The following is a 15,754-nucleotide window of genomic DNA, read 5'->3' on the forward strand; positions in this document are numbered from 1 at the left end:
GGGGACTTTATTTGGAAATTTAAAATATAAGTGATTTGTGTTTGGATTTATTCTAATTTCCTGATGCGTATGCAATCACATTTTAATTTATTTCTGAGTAAAAATATACAGTACATTTCATTCATGACTTATGTTAAAAGTTTAGTTAAAGTAAGCACTAGTAAATGCTAAGAGGATAAGTACATTTCCCATGAGGCTTAGCGTTCCCCAAAAGGCTTAGGAATTTTCACAGAAGTAAGACATATGTATGCCACCAGTTGTGAAAAGCAGTATGTGTTTTCAGTTGCCGCAGTAAAGAGGAATGCGTCTTTTTAAACCACATGTGTCTTTTTAAATGCATCTTTTTAAACTTTTTAAATGCGTCTTTTTAAACCACATGTGTCTTTTTAAATGCGTCTTTTTAAACTTTTTAAATGCGTCTTTTTAAACCACATGCATCTTTTTAAATGCATCTTTTTAAACTTTTTAAATGCGTCTTTTCAAACCACATGCATCTTTTTAAATGTGTCTTTTTAAATTTTTTAAATGCGTCTTTTTAAACCACATGCGTCTTTTTAAATGCGTCTTTTTAAACTTTTTAAATGCATCTTTTTAAACCACATGTGTCTTTTTAAATGTGTCTTTTTAAACTTTTTAAATGCGTCTTTTTAAACCACATGCATCTTTTTAAATGTGTCTTTGTAAACTTTTTAAATGCGTCTTTTTAAACCACATGCGTCTTTTTAAATGTGTCTTTTTAAACTTTTTAAACGCATCTTTTTAAACCACATGCATCTTTTTAAACTTTTGAAATGTGTCTTTTTAAACCACATGCATCTTTTTAAATGCGTCTTTTTAAACTTTTGAAATGCGTCTTTTTAAACTTTTTAAATGTGTCTTTTTAAACTTTATAAATGTGTCTTTTTAAACCACATCCGTCTTTTTAAACTTTTGAAATGCGTCTTTTTAAACTTTTTAAATGTGTCTTTTTAAACTTTTTAAATGTGTCTTTTGAAACCACATCCGTCTTTTTAAACTTTTGAAATGCGTCTTTTTAAACTTTTTAAATGTGTCTTTTGAAACCACATCCGTCTTTTTAAACTTTTGAAATGCGTCTTTTTAAACTTTTGAAATGCGTCTTTTTAAACTTTTTAAATGTGTCTTTTTAAACTTTTGAAATGCGTCTTTTTAAACTTTTTAAATGTGTCTTTTGAAACCACATCCGTCTTTTTAAACTTTTGAAATGCGTCTTTTTAAACTTTTGAAATGCGTCTTTTTAAACTTTTGAAATGCGTCTTTTTAAACTTTTTAAATGTGTCTTTTTAAACTTTTGAAATGCGTCTTTTTAAACTTTTTAAATGTGTCTTTTTAAACTTTTTAAATGTGTCTTTTGAAACCACATCCGTCTTTTTAAACTTTTGAAATGCGTCTTTTTAAACTTTTTAAATGTGTCTTTTTAAACTTTTGAAATGCGTCTTTTTAAACTTTTGAAATGCGTCTTTTTAAACTTTTTAAATGTGTCTTTTTAAACTTTTGAAATGCGTCTTTTTAAACTTTTGAAATGCGTCTTTTTAAACTTTTGAAATGCGTCTTTTTAAACTTTTTAAATGTGTCTTTTTAAACTTTTGAAATGCGTCTTTTTAAACTTTTTAAATGTGTCTTTTTAAACTTTTTAAATGTGTCTTTTTAAACCACATCCGTCTTTTTAAACTTTTGAAATGCATCTTTTTAAACTTTTGAAATGCGTCTTTTTAAACTTTTGAAATGCGTCTTTTTAACTTTTTAAATGCGTCTTTTTAAACTTTTTAAATGCATCTTTTTAAACTTTTTAAATGCGTCTTTTTAACTTTTTAAATGCGTCTTTTTAAACTTTTTAAATGCGTCTTTTTAAACTTTTTAAATGCGTCTTTTTAACTTTTTAAATGCGTCTTTTTAAACTTTTTAAATGCATCTTTTTAAACTTTTTAAATGTGTCTTTTTAACTTTTTAAATGTGTCTAAACTTTTTAAATGCGTTTTTTTTAACTTTTTAAATGCGTCTTTTTAAACCTTTTTAAACCATCTCACGTCGATATTTTTGGATGTAATTTGGATAATTACATCATTTTTTTTTTAAATTCAGACCTTTTTTGTGATAGTATTTGTATCTGTGTCTTTCATTTGTATTTTGTTGTTCTTTTGTGATTTTCTTTTGGGACTATTGTGCTGTAGAAATACACTCTGACTGCTTTCCTTGGACTCAGGAGGTTAAGTATCTTCTAATAAAACCATCTATTTTTTAAAAATTCCAAATGCAAATCTCGATACTTATTTTCATCATTCATGCATGAAGGGTTAAATTCAAATAAACCCTGCCATGGTCCACCGGTGTTGGTTCTGTTCATACTGTAGATCACAGGTGTCAATCATGTGGCCCGGGGGCCAAATCTGGCCCACCGAAGGGTCCAATCCAAGCCTGAGGGATGAATGTGTGACATGCAATAATTACACTGAAGACGTGAACAATCAGTAGTGTCCAATTCATTTGAACCCTTTCATGCATGACGTCCACATTTGTGGACACAGTTTAAGGTCACTTTCCAAAGCGTTATAAAGGTAATATTCTCCAAACCACAAGGGGGCAGTGTCGCTGGTCCCTAAGCAATACAATGAAAAGTATCATCTTAGTTTTAGAATTTGGACTGCTCTGTGATCTCATAAAGTTAACCCCCTATGACTCAGCTACAGGTTTACTGTCCATGTTTGTGGACAAGAGTTTCACAGCTTTACACACAAAAAAACAAGAAACACACACACACACAAAAACTGTCCACGGCAAAGGACATTCCATCAGTTAAAAAAAAAAAAGACCTGAAAAAACTGTTGCATCATGATGTTTCCAATAAAGGCAATTATTTAATTTTAAAAAGCAAAAACTTGCATTGTCCTGGGTCTAAGGGGGTTAAATATCTTCTTAATAAAACGATAATTAAAAAAATAAAATACAATTCAAAATGCAATTCAACTTTAGCCTAATTTTAAATAAAACGATCAATCTAAAAAAAATCTAGATACTTTTTTTTCTTATTTCCTGCACGAAAGGGTTAAATCAGGTTCTACACAAAGACATACAGTCCGATTAGATTTCCGGTGGGTCAGAACCAGTAAAATATGATCAGAATAACCTGTAAATAATGACAACCCCAAATTTTCTCTTTGTTTTTTTGGTGTAAAAAAGGAAAATTACATGAAAATGTTTACATTTCCAAACTATACTTTTACAAAAAATGTGAATAACCTGAACAAATATGAACAAACAGAAATGCCTGAAGAAAAGTAAATGCAGTTGGACCAATATTCTGTCTGTTATTAAATGTTTAGTGTGATTGTAACGCACATGTGTAACTGATAAACTGATAAACTGAGGCACAATATTGTTAAAACTGCACTTTTTTTTCTTCAGACAATTCCAGTTGTTCGTGTTATTCAGATTTTTAAGGAAACTTTGTCGATGTAAACCTGACCAGAATAGAATTTTACTTTTTTCACTGGTATTATTTTACTGGTTCGGCCCACTGCAGATCAAACTGGGCTGAATGTGGAACTGAACTAACAGGAGTTTGACCCCCTGCTGTCGGTGGTAGCGGTGTCTGTAGCTCTGGTTCTGTTCATACTGTCGGCGGTAGCGGTGTCTGTACCACAGCTCTGGTTCTGTTCATACTGTCGGCGGTAGCGGTGTCTGTACCACAGCTCTGGTTCTGTTCATACTGTCGGCGGTAGCGGTGTCTGTACCACAGCTCTGGTTCTGTTCATACTGTCGGCGGTAGCGGTGTCTGTACCACAGCTCTGGTTCTGTTCATACTGTCGGCGGTAGCGGTGTCTGTACCACAGCTCTGGTTCTGTTCATACTGTCGGCGGTAGCGGTGTCTGTACCACAGCTCTGGTTCTGTTCATACTGTCGGCGGTAGCGGTGTCTGTACCACAGCTCTGGTTCTGTTCATACTGTCGGCGGTAGCGTGTCTGTACCACAGCTCTGGTTCTGTTCATACTGTCGGCGGTAGCGGTGTCTGTACCACAGCTCTGGTTCTGTTCATACTGTCGGCGGTAGCGGTGTCTGTACCACAGCTCTGGTTCTGTTCATACTGTCGGTGGTAGCGGTGTCTGTACCACAGCTCTGGTTCTGTTCATACTGTCGGCGGTAGCGGTGTCTGTACCACAGCTCTGGTTCTGTTCATACTGTCGGTGGTAGCGGTGTCTGTACCACAGCTCAGATGTCTGTGACTGCAGCTCCATGCAGTTTTGCTGCAGATGACAGATCTGTTCAGGATATTTGATTGTGTAAACTGTAGACAGACGTAAATGTGTGTATTCTCCAGATGGGAGGATTCAGGACAGATAAAACTATCTTTGGAATATATTAAATATGTTTGTGTCTTTTCTGGCTCGAGTGTGTTTACGCCTTGGGACGTGTGTGTACGAAGCGACTACAGACACGTCTGTTCAGCACTTCTGAGTCACTGGAGGTTCCTGTCAGTGTGCAGTGCATTAGTGGAGTAAACGGTACCAGACCCTTCTGTTCTTCTGCTCTGTAACATCTACACACATTCAAGTCAAACCCTTCAGGTCCTGACTGACGTACGTAGGACTGTAGGCCCCGCCCACTGGACCCCAGGTCTAGTATCCACATATCCATGACCCGGATCTGTACAAACCCTGTAAGTGTTCACAGTTAATCCTGTTGGCTGTGCAGTACCAGTCACACAGTCTTCAGGCACATTTCCTTTGAATTAGCCTGGGTGTCTAATTAAACTGATAACAGCAGCATGCACTGAACCGCAGAGTCCAGAAGAGCAGAATGTGAGCTCAGCAGGCCCCAGGACCAGGAAACTATAAAGGACATGAACATGTGCATGTGTGAAGGGAGGGGGCGCTGGGTGGGAACCATGGCATGAGCTCTGAAGGAAACATTCACATTTCAAACTCGGACTGTTTTGTCAGCACTGGTACCAATGCACTGGTACCAATGCACTGGTACTAATGCACTGGTACCAATGCACTGGTACTAATGCACTGGTACTAATGCACTGGTACCAATGCACTGGTACTAATGCACTGCTACCAATGCACTGGTACTAATGTACTGGTACCAATGCACTGGTACCAATGCACTGGTACTAATGCACTGGTACTAATGCACTGGTACCAATGCACTGGTACTAATGCACTGGTACCAATGCACTGGTACCAATGCACTGGTTCTAATCACAGCTGTTTAGTGTCAGACTGCAGTGGAAGCTCAGCTTCCTCTAAAATGACTCCCATTAAATGCTCAAATCTGTTCAGTTGTTTTCATTTCATTGACTCCAAATGTGTTGGAACACGTTCATCTCTCAGACCAGTTGGTTCAGAATCAGTTTGATCCCAGATCAGTGGACTGGATGTTGTTCACTTCTCCTCCATTCCCGTGTCTGTGTTTGTTCATTCCATCTCTGCTCAGTGCATTTGTCCGTAGACGCTCATGCACTTCAATGGGACTGAGTGGAACTGCTGGAAAAACCACTACAAACTGGACCAGCACTGGACACATGACACCCTGCTGTTCCGCCCCCGGACGCTCAGCGTCTCCGGGGGCGGAGCTCTACCCACGGCTCCGCTCACCGATCGGAGGACAGGTCTGAAGGCTGAATGCGGTTTGATTGACAGCTGTTTTCAGATCTGCTCCTTCACTGACACAGTTCAGTTTAATACGTCACACATTCTGCTGTGGAATCACAGAAACCAAATGAACTGTTCATTTACTGACCTGGAAGAAAACACAACCACTGGACTAACTGGGTACATTTAACTGAATTTCAACATTTTCTTGTTTACTGTGTACGATAAGGTCACTGAGCGTTTTCTTAAAAAGGAACGGGGAATTTATGTTGAAATAACTGGACTTTTTTTTAATGTAAGCCGATAATGAGCTTCAACTGTCTGAAAGACCAGCAGCCGACATTGGTACCAGTGCACTGGTACTAATGCACTGGATCAGGTACCAGTTCCACAAAGACTATGGACCAAACCCAAACTCCATATATGATCACAGTACTGTGGACACCAGAGGACAATGAGTTGATGGGACAGTGTCCATGAGTGGATCTGGGACAACAACACGTCCTTACAGCTGATTGGAACAGGACAAATGAGGACATCTGATTGGCTGATTGGGAACTGACACACCCATATATATATATATATATATATATATATATATATATATATACATACACACTGAACAAAAATATAAACGCACCACTTTTGTTTTTGCTCCCATTTTTCATGAGCTGAACTCAAAGATCTAAAACTTTTTCTATGTACACAAAAGGCCTATTTCTCTCAAATATTGTTCATAAATTTGTCTAAATCTGTGTTAGTGAACACTTCTCCTTTGTCCTTTGCTGAGATAATCCATCCACCTCACAGGTGTGGCAGATCCAGATGCTGATTAGACAGCAGGATTATTGCACAGGTGTGACTTAGGCTGGCCACAATAAAAGGCCACTCTAAAATGTGCACTTTTACTGTATTGGGTGGTCCAGGGGGGTCAGAAAACCAGTCAGTATTTGGTGTGACCACCATTTTCCTCACACAGTCTTCTTCATGAATTCTCTGAAACAGCTTTGGAGATGGCTTATGGTAGAGAAATGAACATTCAATTCACAGGCAGAAGCTCTGGTGGAGATTCCTGAAGTCAGCATGACCAGTGCATATTCCCTCAAAACTTGTGACATCTGTGGTATTGTGCTGTGTGATAAAACTGCACATTTTAGAGTGGCCTTTTATTGTGGCCAGCCTAAGGCACACCTGTGCAAAAATCCTGCTGTCTAATCAGCATCTTGATCTGCCACACCTGTGAGGTGGATGGATTATCTCAGCAAAGAACAAGTGTTCACTAACACAGATTTAGACAGATTTGTGAACAATATTTGAGAGAAATAAACCTTGTGTGAACACAGAAAAAGTTTTAGATCTTTGAGTTCAGCTCATGAAAAATGGGAGCAAAAACAAAAGTGGTGCGTTTATATTTTTGTTCAGTATATATATATACACACACACACACACACATATATATATATATATATATATATATATATATATATATATATATATATATATATATGTATGTATATGTGTGTGTGTGTGTGTGTGTCTTACTGTTCCTGCAGACTGATGACATTCAGTTTTGTGTGTTGGTCCTTGATCATCTAAAGGCTGATGGAGTCTGAGTGATGCATCTGCAAGAGGAGAGAACAAACACACACATGAACACACACACATACACACACACACACACACACACATAAATGAACACACACACACTGCTTCACTCCTAATTCCATTATAACATTTAATACAATCTATGCAGTTATTTATTTGTATAAAATAAAACTCCATTGATTTCCTGCAGACAGAACCCATCTGAATTGGACTGAACCCAGACCCATCTGTGTGTGCTGTGGTTAGGATGAACCATGAGCCTCTGAAGTCTGTCACTGTTTCAGTCGCTCACATTAAAGTCACATGACATTCACACCACACTATTAAACAGGACCAACCAAGAGTTCCACAGTTTGATTAAAAAAACAAACTGTCCACTGCAAAGGACATTCATGACAAAAGCACACTTTTTTTTTTTCTCCATCCTAAATGTGTCTGATCTCAGTGGTGCTGGTGTATTGTGGTTGTGTAGTTGTTGTGTAGTTGTTGTGTTCCAGCTGCTGTCTGTCAGTGTGAGTGAACAGCTGACTCGACTGTATTCATGAAGGATGTTTGATTGGCGCCCCATAAGCCCCACCTTCTGTCCAACCCCATAAAGCATTCTGACTCATGTACTCCATTACATGTACTCCATTACATTTACAGCACGGTGTCAGCGACGCAGATGTGGAAGCTGTCACTTTTTATTCATAGTTTAAAGAACGAACACAAACACGTCCATCAATCACCTTCAACGACGCAGGACCGAGAAAAACGATCGATGAACGGAGTCATCGGAAAAACCAGAACCAGGATCTGGTCTGTGAGGGGACACAGAGTACCCAGAACCAGGATCTGGTCTGTGAGGGGACACAGAGTACCCAGGACCAGGATCTGGTCTGTGAGGGGACACAGAGTACCCAGAACCAGGATCTGGTCTGTGAGGGGACACAGAGTACCAAGAACCATGGATCTGGTCTATGAAGTTGGACAGGGTACCCAGAACCAGGATGTGGTCTATGAAGTTGGACAGGGTACCCAGAACCAGGATGTGGTCTATGAAGTTGGACAGGGTACCCAGAACCAGGATGTGGTCTATGAAGTTGGACAGGGTACCCAGAACCAGGATGTGGTCTATGAAGTTGGACAGGGTACCCAGAACCAGGATGTGGTCTATGAAGTTGGACAGGGTACCCAGAACCAGGATGTGGTCTATGAAGTTGGACACAGGGTCTGAATGGTTTCTTTGGGCTTTTATCAGAGTATCAGTGTTTGAAATGGGACCCACTGGTGCAGACTGAAGGGCCTTTTCTGGACGACAGCTGATAAATGAGCCACAGGGTTCTTCTAGATGAGAGTTAGTGTGGTTTTACTATCAGAGCTGAAGGAGTTTATGAGGAGTGACATTCACAGATAAACGCAAAGGACAAAGACAGTGAAGGCAACACTGTTACAGGCTGTGTTAGGATCTGCAGGAACTGGAGGATCACATCACACACAGCCTATCAGTTCAACACCCCCCCCCCAGACCAAGGTTATTATCGTTAACTAAAACTAACAAAATGACAAAAACTAGAGCTGAAAAAAACATTTTTGTTACCTGAAATAAATAAAAACTATTTAAAATTCACAGAAAAAACCCATAACTAACTGAAACTGTATTGTGTGTTTACTAAACTAACTAAAACAGATACAAATTCTGGATCCAATTCCCTTGGTTTTGGTCTTTGTCAATGTCAGATTGATGTTCAATGGATTTCTTTGTCTCTCTCAGTTTTCTGTGCTGTCTCCATACGACACTTTTTGCTCCGTCACTTGTGTTCACTTGTGGTTTCCAGTCGTCTTCTGGTCCCCACTCTACCTGGAAACATGGAGACTAAAGCAGCAGAGTCCTGTCTGGGATTGATTTGAATAGGAGCACAGAGAAGAAGAGAAAAGAGACCACTGAACTACAACTGAACTACAACTGAACTACAACTGAACTAAAACTAAACTACAACTGAACTACAACTGAACTACAACTGAACTACAACTGAACTACAGCTGAACTACAACTAAACTACAGCTGAACTACAACTAAACTACAACTGAACTACAACTGAACTACAACTGAAATACGACTAAACTACAACTGAACTACAACTGAACTAAAACTAAACTAAACTAAACTAAAACTAAACTAAACTACAACTAAACTAAACTACAACTAAACTACAACTAAACTACATCTGAACTACAACTGAACTAAAACTGAACTACAACTGAACTAAAACTGAACTACAACTGAACTACAACTAAACTACAACTAAACTACAACTGAACTACAACTAAACTACAACTGAACTACAACTGAACTACATCTGAACTACATCTGAACTACAACTGAACTAAAACTGAACTACAACTGAACTAAAACTGAACTACAACTGAACTACAACTGAACTAAAACTGAACTACAACTGAACTACAACTGAACTACAACTGAACTACAACTAAACTACAACTAAACTACAACTAAACTACAACTGAACTACAACTGAACTGAACTACAACTAAACTACAACTGAACTACAACTAAACTACAACTGAACTAAAACTGAACTACAACTGAACTACAACTGAACTACAACTGAACTACAACTGAACTGAACTACAACTAAACTACAACTGAACTACAACTGAACTACAACTAAACTACAACTGAACTACAACTGAACTACAACTGAACTACAACTGAACTACAACTAAACTACAACTGAACTACAACTGAACTGAACTACAACTAAACTACAACTGAACTACAACTGAACTACAACTAAACTACAACTGAACTACAACTGAACTACAACTGAACTACAACTGAACTACAACTGAACTACAGCTGAACTACAACTAAACTACAACTGAACTACAACTGAACTACAACTGAACTAAAACTGAACTACAACTAAACTACAGCTGAACTACAACTGAACTACAACTGAACTACAACTGAACTAAAACTGAACTACAACTAAACTACAACTAAACTACAACTGAACTACAACTGAACTACAACTAAACTAAAACTGAACTACAACTGAACTACAACTAAACTACAACTGAACTACAACTGAACTACAACTAAACTACAACTGAACTACAACTAAACTACAACTGAACTAAACTAAACTACAACTAAACTACAACTAAACTATAACTGAACTACAAATAAACTACAACTGAACTACAACTGAACTAAACTAAACTACAACTGAACTACAACTAAACTACAACTGAACTACAACTAAACTACAACTGAACTACAACTGAACTACAACTAAACTACAACTAAACTACAACTGAACTACAACTAAACTACAACTAAACTACAACTGAACTACAACTAAACTACAACTAAACTAAAACTAAACTACAACTAAGCATTTAGAAAATAATGAAAACTAATAAAAACTATCAAACCTGCTCTAAAAATGAATTAAAACAAACTGAATTAGAGAAAAAAAGGTCAAAACTAAATAAAACTAAACTAGAATGAAAAATCCAAAACTATTAGAACCCCACACACACACACACACACACACACACACACACACACACACACACACACACACACACACACACATCAACGTTCTAATAGTTTTGGAAATTTTGTTAAAGGCTCAAGTCGATGAAATACAAAGAGTTAAAAACAAACTGTATGAAACCCATGCTGACATTACTACAGAGCTGCACACATTACACACTTCTGGGGATTATGAAGGGGTGTGGCCTCTGTGGGCGTGGCCTCTGTGGGCGGGACACATCACCCTAGCAGTGACAGCTGTGGATGCAGGATTCAGCTGCTTAATGACCATGTTTTTGCATGTTTGAAGGCACAAAGCAGACGGTGCAGCATACTCAGAAAACAAGGCTTCATCTACTGTTCCAAGTCAAATTTATTTACACGGTTAAACAATAAATAGGACTCAAAGAGATTTAAAAAGATCTTAACCTCAAAAAGGCTGAGCTATAAAAAAAAAAACATAAAAACTCCAACTCCATCCTACTGACAGCACTGACTATGAGATGAAGATAAAAGCAGAATGAAGCCAAACAGGTCCCAGAAAACACATCCTTTTATTAGAATTCTGTTTACTGTTCCACTCAGATCAGGAACGCTGTTCTGGTCTAAGTATTCAGATGCTGATGTTAGATGAACCTGTACAGATGCACATCCACCCTTCAGACAGGTGTGGAAGGATGCACCACCACTCTGGACCAGGACCACAAACCTCTGAAATGACTCCCACTGGTCTTTGAAGGCACTGACAGAGTCAGACCAGTGGGTTTGTTCAGATGCACATGTGGATTAAACTGAACCACCTGCAGCCGCAGCGCAACCACATGATATTATATGGATGAAACAAACCCACGGAAACGACTGCACTGTAAAAAAAATCTGTAACTTAACAGAATTTTTACCGTTAATTTTACAGATTTTTCCTGTATTTTTAAGATACAGGAAAATATCAATGAAATGACAAAACAGACTGTGATTTTAAATAACATGAAAAAACTATAACTGCGAATAACCAGAAAATTTCCATTTTTTAAAAGAATTTTTTTCTTTTTTCACAGAAAAATACAGTTAAAATAGATTTGCAAATGTATCGTAATTTCACAAATATTTCTTTTCTATTTATGAGATTAAACTGTTAATTGAAAGTTTAATACTGTAAAAAACAATAAAACCAGATAAAAATTACTGACATTTAACAGTAACAGAAGTATTAGTTCTGTCAGTTGAACCAGACTTGTTTGTTCATTGACAAATATCTTGTGTAATTACAGGAGGTTTCACAACAAAAATGTTGAATAAATGTATTTTTGTGAATGTATAACATGTATAAGCACTGATAAACTGTCCAAATACAGTTTTTATCAGTGGATTGGACAACTCTGTCTCACTGAAAATTATTTATATATATATTTATAGGGAATTGGATTGTTTTAATACATGGAAATATTCTGTATTAAACATTAAAAAGGAAAAAAAAAACCAGAAAATCTCATGTAAAGTTAGGGCAAAAAACTGTATTTTAATTATGGAAAATTACCGTATTTTTATCAGATGGTTATTTTCTGTTATTTAACAGTATTTTTTCGGCGCCCCTGCTGCCAGAATACTACTGTTTTTTTTATGTTTTTTTTTTTTACAGTGTGAAACGCAGAAACGGCTGGAGGACTACGCACAGAGGGAAGTGGAGCTCCTACTGTTTCCACGTCGTGTCTGTTCCAGCTGCTGCTGTCAGGCCGCTGCACGAACCTCCGTTTCCCACAATGCACTTCACGACAAAATTCCTCAGATGCCCAGTTCCTCCTGACTCTGAATGTAAACACATGGTTTGTTTGTGGTGGATGGAACTAAGAAACTGTTCAGCATGAGCAAGAGGTTCAGCTGAGGAATGACAGACAGACGAACAGACCAATGAGACTGAGGAGAGGACTGAGGATGGACAGACCTGAGGACACACTGGTGAAAGTCTGCCACACCTTTAAATCTTGGAATTGAGTCCAATGAACTGATGATATTCAGTCTAATGTTTATACAAAGCAATCGGCATTGCAACAAATTTTTAGTTAAACGAACGTTGCGTTTAGTGTGTTGGACTTAAAACAGTAATTCCATTCAAATCAAGCATTTCAGTTTAATCCACTCAGGTTTTCATGACTCAAATGTTTGAAGGCACAGGTGTCAAACATGCGGCCAAATCTGGAGATAAGAGATGGACGACACACACAGTTTGTTCTGGACTGGACTGGACCTGGGCCAGAGTTTGGACCAGAACCACAAGATACAGAAGAAACAAACAAAGCAACGACCCTGGACCACTGGACCTGGACCACTGGACCTGGACCACTGGACCTGGACCACTGACCCTGGACCACTGGACCTGGACCACTGACCCTGGACCACTGGACCTGGACCACTGGACCTGGACCACTGGACCTGGACCATCCTGACCTCCACAGTTTCAGCTTTAACCCAAACAGAAGTTGATAAATGAGAAGAGCAGAGTTCAGGGCTGGGAGATAAAACTGTAATCATATAGACCATGAAAGAACTTTGCCTCAGTACACAGTTGGATCAGAAACAAAAACCCCAGATGGAACCAACACTACTCAGAAGTGTTGTGACACACAACACCACTTCATGAGGTCAGTCTGACTGGGGCAAAAAATGTTTGAACCCAGTAATAGGATTTAAAGAGAATATGTCCTGGTCATGGGGTCAAACTGACCCTTTAGCCTCAGGGGGGGGTGGGGGGGTGGATGTGGACAATTTAGTTCCAGATACAAAAGATTGTTCTAAGCTACAGGTGGATCCAGCTGGAGGAGAATCGGAGTCGTTTGGAATTTTGGATGAATTTTGGAAAATGTCTCAATGATGACAGATGGAAAACTGTAGATGTTGTGACCTTGCTGTGACCTTGAACTTTGTCCTACTGGGACCAAAATGGACTGGGCTGGTCCCAGGGCCTAGGCCTATCTGTGGGGAAGATCTGGGAAAGATGGGTGGAAGAGTTTTACACTAAAGTAAAGTAAATTTTATTTATAGAGCACTTTTCACAGACAGAGTCACAAAGTGGTTTATCAATTCAAATCAGAATCAGATTAAGTTTACAGAGACCCAACAGAATCCTTCAGGAGCAAACACTTGTGATTGGTGACAGTGGAAGGAAAAACTTCCCTTTAACAGCAGAAACCTGGAGCAGACCAAGACTCCTGGAGGATGGACGTCTGCCTGGACCAGTGGGGTTAAAGAGAGAGAGAGAGAGTAAAGGACGAGAAAAGAGAGAGCGATAGAGATATAGAGAGACTTGGGGGGGGGGGGGGGGGGGGTGACACATGGAGTACGTTATGATGAATACATAGAGTGTAATCAGTCTGTGGTGGTCCTGGGTCAGGTGGGAGACTAAAAAGCCTTTTTGAACAGGAGGGTTTTGAGGTGTTTCTTAAAGCTCTGTACAGAGTCCATGGACCGTAGGTGTAGAGGCAGGTCATTCCATAGACGTGGTCCACAGCTTTAACAGACCTGTCACCGCGTGTGCTAAAGATGAAAACAAACAAACACACAAATAAAAAAAGCACTCTGAGAGTGCAGACCTCTGCCAAGACAGATCTGCCCCCCCCACACCCCCTGATCACCGCCAAAATTTACTCATTTCTTCCTTGTGCCAGAATAAACATTTCCTGAAAATTTCATGAAAATCCATCTGTAACTTTTTGAGTTATCCTGCTAACAATCGAACAAACACACACACAAACATGCATGCACGCAAACACACAAAGCAGAGTGATCACAATACCTCCTGGTGGAGGGAATTCAAACTAAAACTAAGCATTTAGAAAAAAAACGAAAAGTAATGAAAACTATCAAACCTGCTCTAAAAACTAATTAAAACCAACTGAATTAGAGAAAAAAAGTCCAAAGTGAATCAAACTACACTGGATTGAAAACTCCAGAGCTGTTGGAACCTTGCGGTGGAGTCAGTCGATGGTTTAATGAATAAAACCACATCTGCTGAATAGCTGAGAAGAACATAAGGGTTTCAAACCCTGTTCATGGAACATAATGCATCTGAAAAAATGGAAAAAAGCTGCAAAGCAAACACCCCCAACGCTCCAGAGAGTTCTGATGCAGCAAAAGCCTGTGGTATGCTTAAGAAGAGAGGGAACGTACAGCAGCTTTAATATGCAACCTGACCCAGTTCAACACCCACCACATTCAACCATGTCAACTTCAGACAGACTGGAGTTCAACTGGGACCAAACACACACTGAAAAGGAACTGAGCAGGAACAGTCTGGAGATACCATCCAAATGACAACACTGGGATCAACACACCATATGTCAGAATACTGGCAAAAAGGCCATTTTTGGTTTGTTTTCTTTTTGTTTGTTTTTTTAAAGATTTCCTTGAAGAATTGAATTCCACCAGAAATCTGCACAAATACTAAACACATTTTTATTTGATCACAACAGGATCTAATGTTATATCACAAAATTTTTCAATTTTTTTCTAATTCTCCTCGTTTCCAAAGGAACTGACATCTGCCTCTCGGTAAAAACAGTAAAAAGTGCTTTTAGGATGCTTCAAATAACCATTCTTTAATAAAACAGTGTTAAATAATAATAAATAAGAAAGAAACAATAAACAAAACCAAAAAATGAAAATGAAAATCCTCCATACACTGTAAAAAAAAAAAAAAAAAAATCTGTAATTTAACAGACTCAGTTGTCCAATCCACTGATAAAAACTGTATTTGGACAGTTTATCAGTGCTTATACATGTTATACATTCACAAAAATACATTTATTCAACATTTGTGTTGTGAAACCTCCTGTAATTACACAAGATATTTGTCAATGAACAAACAGGTCTGGTTCAACTGACAGAATAAATACTTCTGTTACTGTTAACTGTCAGTAACTTTATCTGGTTTTATTTTTTTTTACAGTATTAAACTTTAAACTAACAGTTTAATCTCATAAATAGAAAATAAATATTTGTG

General features: G+C 38.2%; 1 protein-coding gene across 6 annotated transcripts in view; it reads right to left on the reverse strand.

The window, feature by feature from the left end:
* Positions 1-15,754, reverse strand: part of LOC115413045 (PTB domain-containing engulfment adapter protein 1-like) — a 136,411-nt gene that overhangs the window by 69,094 nt on the left and 51,563 nt on the right. For 5 of the 6 annotated variants that reach the window (XM_030125791.1, XM_030125785.1, XM_030125789.1 and 2 more), the window contains one exon: positions 7,155-7,234. The exons of the other annotated variant lie outside the window; for it this stretch is intronic. The gene's annotated coding sequence lies outside the window, so the exon portion shown is untranslated. The remainder of the gene's footprint in view (positions 1-7,154; positions 7,235-15,754) is intronic. 6 annotated transcript variants of the gene reach the window in all.

This window comes from Sphaeramia orbicularis, chromosome 21, assembly GCF_902148855.1.
Source record: "Sphaeramia orbicularis chromosome 21, fSphaOr1.1, whole genome shotgun sequence".
Taxonomy (NCBI): domain Eukaryota; kingdom Metazoa; phylum Chordata; class Actinopteri; order Kurtiformes; family Apogonidae; genus Sphaeramia; species Sphaeramia orbicularis.